The 8,016-nt window shown below is 28.5% G+C and overlaps 1 pseudogene; it reads right to left on the reverse strand.

Moving 5' to 3' along the window:
- Positions 1 to 719: 719 nt before the first annotated feature.
- LOC149206986 (pathogenesis-related 5 protein Cup a 3-like) lies at positions 720 to 4,040 on the reverse strand (annotated as a pseudogene).
- Between the last annotated feature and the right edge of the window lie 3,976 nt (positions 4,041 to 8,016).

Below are 8,016 nucleotides of genomic sequence, written 5' to 3' on the forward strand. Positions count from 1 at the left end.
CTTTTGAATGGGTATGGACTACAAATTACATGGATAGATAGCACAAAGGATTTGTTCTCCTTTGTTCCATGGATCAACACCATTCAACAATTAAAAAATGAGAGAGAACCCTATTTTTTAGTGATTATAATGGGAAGAGGAATGGATAGTAGTGACATATAAAAGTGGTAGTCAATGGGTTTATCAATGGAGAAAGAAAGTAGGCTAGAAAGTTAAGGTAAACCATAAAGATCCAAACAAAGTCCCTCTTATGGATATTATCAGTGTAACATTTCATGGGAAATATTATAAGCGTGACATTTCATGGGAAGAGGAATGGATAGTAGTGACATATAAAAGGGGTGGTCAATGGGTTTATCAATGGAGGAACAAAGTAGGCTAGAAAGTTAAGGGAAACCATAAAGATCCAAACGAAGCCTCTTATACATATTATCAGTGTGACATTTCATGGGAATTTTTAAAATGGCATGGAATGGATGTGCTTCTAATTTCAATGGTGTAAGGTACTCATCCCTTTTCAATTCATAGATATTACCTAGCTTCCAATAAACTTGAATAAACTTGAGTTGATTTTTTTTTTTTTTAAATCATTCCATATCGATTGTAACAATCACTTCAATAGTGTCTTTCTTTTTGGCATAGAACTTCGCGAACACAATGGTACGTATTTGTTATTACACAGAAGTGAGTTTATTTATGAAACAGATTTTATTCCATGATCAAGGGCAGAAGACAATATTGTAATTTGCACTAGAAGTACAGGTGAACGTGCTGAAGCATTGCCCTCTGCATAGGTGTAGGCCCGTTGGCATTGATCCTTGAATATTTGTGAATAGTCGGTAGGAGGGAAGTTGTTCTGGTAGTCATCACAATAGTAATGAGGGTAATTGAAAGTTACACAAGCACTGTTGCATCCATCAGTCACTTTCAATTCTGCGGGGCATATGGGATTTATTTTGTTGCTACAAGTGGGTGCTGTGCAGCTAGTGTCGGAGGGAATATGGGATTTATGTTGTTGCTACAGGTGGGTGATGTGCAGCTAGTGTCGGAGGGAATATGGGATTTATGTTGTTGCTCCAGGTGGGTGCTGTGTAGCTAGTGTCGGAGGGAATATGGGATTTATGTTGTTGCTATAGGTGGGTGCTGTGCAGCTAGTGTCGGAGGGAGTTATGTAGAGGGGGTTATTGAAACCATCAATGAGAGAGATGTCATGGTAATCGTAATTCTTGTCCCATTCACAGTATATTCAACAAGTGTCACAAGAGGCTATCCTGAATCTTGGCAATTGAGCAAACCGCTGTAGTCACCAGTGGTGTAGTTGCTTTGATCGTTGCATCAAAGGAGCATCCGGTGCACCCCCAAAACTTGCCCGAAGTTGTTGTTCCTACGGGAATGTCAGCACTCCAAGTTTAACCCTGTCCCAACGCTTGACCACCACCTATGGGATTTCCTGCGGCCCATACCGTGTATGAACACTGGTTCTGGATCACAAATCTCGCATTTGTATCTCCTTTACTTTCTAAGAAGCCAATTATTTATCAATGATATTTTTATAGGATTCAAAATATCCGACAACGTGTTTCAGAGTCCACATTTTTCGGAGTCCACGTTTTGAGTCCGCTAGCTATTCATCAAATGTCTGGATGTTAGCCACTGACCCTAAATGGATAGCCACACTGGCTAGCATGGAACCAAATAAAAAATATATTACATCACAAAAGCCTAAACTCACATATTTATGATATCTTAAAACAAATAGATCTCTTATTAGCCCCTGCGTGCGGCACAGAGACTATTGCGATCCATGAGCATTTACCTAGCATTAAATTGCTTTGAATAATTATTATTTTTACCTTTTAACCAATGTTTCAGCAGAAATATTTCATCAAACAAATTTTTATGCAAAAATTTTATTCGAACCTCTTATTGCAAGGAAAAAGTTTAATTTTATTAAAACGTATTATAATCCTTTCAAATTTCACTGGAATGCCAATTTAATGCTACAAATTTCATTGGAATGCCAATTTAATGCTAACTTGTAATTTAGCATTACTTAAGATACATTTAATGTTTTCCTACTTCAGTATAATATATATTGAAAGCCACCACTCCAATGCAATAGACATCGTGGCAAGATGCATGTCTGTCACCTTCCTGGTATTTGAAAGGCACCACTCCAATGCAATGGACAGCGTCGTGGCAAGTTGCATGTCTGTCACCTCCCTGGCGTTGGAGACAATATTGCCTTTGAAACTCCAATTCTTATTCAGTCACCGTCTGAGGAATTAATCACCCTTCTAAAATCTACTTGCACACAGCTAATTCTAATTCTAATAGTCATTTGAGGCAAGAAACTGAACTATTGTTGAAGATTAATATGGCCGTCTGAGGGAAATAGAGATCCATAGCCACAAGCCTGAGGAAGGTCACCGAGCCTCTAGAACCGTTTGAGAGATTATGCCAAAGAAATTCGTATGCATCCATGGATGAAGCAGAGAGAGCATACTCTGGAATGGTTTGACATTATGCCAAAGAAATTCGTATGCAGCCATGAACTAGGCAGAGAGAGAATACTGTGGAACGGTTTGAGATTATGCTAAAGAAATTGGTATGCAAGCATGGACGAAGCAGAAAGAGCATATTGAAGCAATAGCCAGACATATATATGGCTCTAGGCAACTTTATACAATATGTTTAGTTCTTCGAGCATGTGCCGGTTTGCTCAGAGAAGGTAATTGCTACAAATTCAAACAATGATTTGAATTTACATATTTATTAAAACACTAAAGTCTGAAAAATACTCTGTAAAATACGTGGAAAAAGGGCTATTCTTACTGCTGGCCATATTTACTCCAGCGATAACCATCTTGCCTTTTTATTTCGCTCCTATACAAATACAATTAGTTAGGCAAATCGTTGGAAATAAATAGATAAATGGATGCTAGGAAGGTGGAATGTGAAAGCCTCCTTGCAAAGCCTTTCAATTTTAATGTAATTGTGTTCACTTTTATTCTTTGAATTTTAAAATATTTTCAAAATTTGTCATTGAATTAAGTTTAACTAATAAAAATAAATTTGAATCTCAAGAAGAATGTTACGAGAAGATTGGTTTTCATGATAACGCTTTGTCGACAAAGAAGTTGATCAATTTACTGAAAGGTTTTGCATTTCTCGTTCTTGATCTTCTTCTAACTCGTCTTTAGTAAATATTGCCCGCTGCTTTCCAATGGCTACAACGAAATATATGAAAAATTGGGTCTCGTTCTTGATCTTCTTCTAACTCGTCTTTAGTAAATATTGCCCGCTGCTTTCCAATGGTACAACGAAATATATGAAAAATTGGGATAGAGCTCTACATGTTTGAACTTTATTTGGAAAGACCGAAGTTTAAACCGAAGTTGAATGTAATGTTCAGGTACTCCAATGCTAGTGTGAAGAAGATATTAAACATAACAGTGAACCCCATTAGTGCTGCAATTCCAATCCAATAACTATAGCCCCATTAGTGCTGCAATTCCAATCCAATTCCAATCCAATAACTACTATAGTTATTGGTAAAAAGTCCCCGTGATTACAACAATATTGATTTTTATTTTTATTGGCTGAATCACATAAATTTTAAAATTTTAAATATTTCTTGCAATAACCTAATAAAACTAATTTTAAAATCTTAAATATTTCTTGCAATAACCTAATAAAACTGTGCATGCTTCAAACACAATATATATTTGTTTTACAAATTTAATTTTAATAAATAATGATCCACTCAGATCTCCTTGGCAAATTTTCTTGATCTCCCGCCAAATCGGCAGCGACTAGCATTGCTTGCAATCCTTGTTTATAATATACATGACCGTGGCCCCCTTACCTTGAAGATAAGGATTTAATACTAATGCACTTGTTACTATAAAAGAAGCATTGCTTGCGATCCTTGTTTATAATATACATGACCGTGGCCCCCTTACCTTGAAGATAAGGATTTAATACTAATGCAATTGTTACTATAAAAGAAATCGACATGATAAAGTTCTAGCCTCCATTGCAACCACCAGCCAGCAAGTTAAGTGTCACTACTACAATACAATGAGTTGCAGTTTAGAAGAGACGCTATATATAGAGGTCGGCTGGCCAACGATCCACTATCCACTTGGCTGGTATCTAATGGGTAGAGTGTATTAACTAGCATAATCACATTTACCACACTATCCTTTTGGCTTGTATCTAACGGGTAGAGTGTATTAACTAGCATAATCACATTTACCAATGTGATTGATAAAAGCCGATAAATGTATATAAAACATATATACAATCACATTTTCCAATGTGGTTGATATAAGCGGATAAACTTATATCAACCATATTAATAATTATTCTCGGTATTTAGGATTATTAATAACTATATAAATATTAACAATCAAATTATTTCTATATATTATTATATAAATATTATATTAATATTATTATAATAATATAAACTCCTAATATATATTAACTAATAATAAGAATAGCTCATAATAATAGCAGATTATCATTATAATAATAGAGTTTAAGCTTCTGTGATCCATATTAAGTTAGAGAAAGATTTCGGCGAAAATCACATAGAATGTCATTTGTCGACGCGTTTCGAACCAACCAGTGTGGTTCATCGTCACGACAAGTTGAAGAAACAGATCCAACTTAGCATGTTATATAGACCGAGCAGAGCCTCCAACGGCTAGTTTGACCAACCACTAATATTGACCAAAGGACCAGGATCAAAATAATAGTTTATCAGTAAATAATCAAAAAATAAAGGTCAATTATTATTATAAGAAAATTAGTTGCAACGGACCACTTATTATTAGATTATCATTATATTATTAAAATAATATAATAATATAAAATTATAAAAAAATAATAACAATTATATTGTATAATAATAATAATAATATATTATTATTATTATTATATTATTATAATAATATACCAATATAATAATTATTATAATAATAATATAATCAATATTATTATAATAAGAACAATAAAGACCCAGTATTTATTATTTTTGATAATTAATAACTATATAAATAATAACAACTATATTTTTATATATTTATAATTATTATATTAATATTAATATAATAATATAAACTCATAATAATATTAGTATTTGAATTGAGGCTTCTGTGATCCATAATAGTTGAAAGAATAACTTCGGCGTAAATCACATGTAGACAGACATTTGTCGACGCGTTTCGAACCAACTAGTGTGGTTCATCGTCAGGACAACTTGCCCTGACGATGAACCACACTAGTTGATTCGAAACGCCTCGACAAATGTCTGTCTACATGTAATTTATGCCGAAGTTATTCTTTCAAATATTAGTATTATTAATTATTATTATTATTTTTAAGCTTTAGTATTTTTAATATTTATCATGACGTTTGTATACATAAGATTAATTATTATCAATATTTAGGATTATTAATAACTATATAGGATTATTTAATGGTATATAAATTTTAACAACCAGATTATTTCTAAATATTATTATATAAATATTATAATAACAATATAAACTCTTAATATATATTAATTAATAATAAAAATAGCTCATAATAATATTATATTATCAGTAATAATAATAATATAAAATTATAAAAAAAAATAACAATTATATTGTATTATAATAATAATAATATTTGATTATAATATTATATTATTATTATAATAATATACAAATATAATAATAATTATAATAATAATATAATCAATATTATTATAATATATTATTATAATAAGAACAATAAAGACTAATTATTTATTATTTATGATAATTACAAACTATACAAATAATAAAAACTATATTCTTATAAAATTATATATTGATGATTATTATATTAATATTATTATAATAATATAAACTCTTATTATTATTATTATTAGACTTTAGTATTTTTAATATTTATTTTAAGGTTTGTATAAATAGAGTTAATTATTATCAGTATTTATGATTATTAATAACTATATAAATATTAACAACTAGATTATTTATATATATTATTATATAAATATTATAATAATTATATAAACTCCTAATATATATTATTTAATAATAAGAAAAGCTCATAATAATATTAGATTATCATTATACTATTAAAATAATATAATAATATAAAATTATAAAAAAAATAATAACAATTATATTGTATTATTATTATAATAATAAATAAATAATAATAATAATAATAATAATATCTCATTATAATATTATATTATTATAATAATATACAAATATAATTATTATTATAATAATAATATAATCAATATTATTATAATAATAACAACAAAGACTAATTATTTATGATAATTAATAACTATACAAATAATAGCAACTATATTCTTATATATTTATGATTATTATATTAATGTTATTATAATAATATAAACTCATATTATTATTATTATTATTATTATTATTATTATTATTACACTTTAGTATTTTTAATATTTATCTTAGGGTTTGTATACATTGGGCTAATTATTATTGGTATTTAGGATTATTAATAACTATATAAATATTAACAACTAGATTATTTATATATATTATTATATAATATTATATTAATAATATAAACTCCTAATATATATTAATTAATAATAAGAATAGCTCATAATAATATTAGATTATCATTATATTATTAAAATAATATAATAATATAAAATTATAAGAAAAATCATAACAATTATATTGTATTATTATTATTATAATAAAATATAATATAATAATAATATATAATTATAATATTACAATAATATTATTATATTATTATAATAATAATAAAATCAATATTATTATAACAATAACAATAAAGACCAGTTATTTATGATAATTAATAACTATACAAAGGAACTATATTCTTATATATTTATGATTATTATATTAATATTATTATAATAATATAAATTATTATTATTATTATTAGGCTTTAGTATTTTTAATAGTTATCTTAGGGTTTGTATACATTGGGTTTATAATATTAGTCCCTTTTGTTTGTTATTACCTAAGCGTTTAATACTAAAATTCTAAGAGATAATGAACCAATGGGAATAATATTAAACAAAAAGGACTAATATTATAAAGCCAAGGAACTAATAAACCCAACTCTTTAATATTATAAACCTAAGGAATTAGTCAACCCAACGCATAAATATTAAAAACCTAAGGGATCAAGAAGCACAAGGAATTAATATTACAAACACAAGAGAAACATAAAGATGACCATGATTGATATTATAAACCCAAGTTAATAATAAACCAAAAGGATTAATACTAAAACCCCAAGGGATTATGAACCAAAGAAAATAATGTTAAACCCAAGGGACTAATATTATAAACCCAACATTGGTAAACCATAATATAAATATTAGAAAGACAAAAATAAACATGGTTTATTTTGATGGTGAGAGAATCCTTGCCACAATGTGACATTCAACCATTGTTGGACATGGTTGCCTATGATTGACAATGGTTGATCATGATCGATATTATAAACCTAAGGGAATAATAAACCTAGGGTATTGATATTATAAACCCCAAGGAATAATAAAACTAAGATATTAATACAAAAACCCCATGGGATTATGAACCGTAGGGAATAATATTAAACCCATGGGACTAATATTATAAACTCGACATTGTTAAACCCAAATATAAACACTACAAACACTAAAATAAACATGGTTTATTTTCATGGTGAGTCAATCTTTGTCAAAATGTGACATTCAACTAAGGGACTAATATTATAAAACTAACATTGGTAAACCCAAATATAAATACTACAAATACTAAAATAAACATGGTTTATTTTGACGGTGAGACAATTCTTGTCACATTGCGACATTCAACCATGGTTGACGAAGTTTGGCTATGATTGACAATGGTTTACCATGATTTATATTATCAACAAAGGGAATAATAAACCCAAGGGATTGATACTATAAACCCAAATGAATAATAAACCCAAGGGATTATG

This window comes from Pinus tabuliformis, chromosome 1_2 (assembly GCF_031772625.1).
Source record: "Pinus tabuliformis cultivar Carrire ecotype Pingquan chromosome 1_2, CPIR1, whole genome shotgun sequence".
NCBI classification, from domain to species: Eukaryota; Viridiplantae; Streptophyta; class Pinopsida; order Pinales; family Pinaceae; genus Pinus; species Pinus tabuliformis.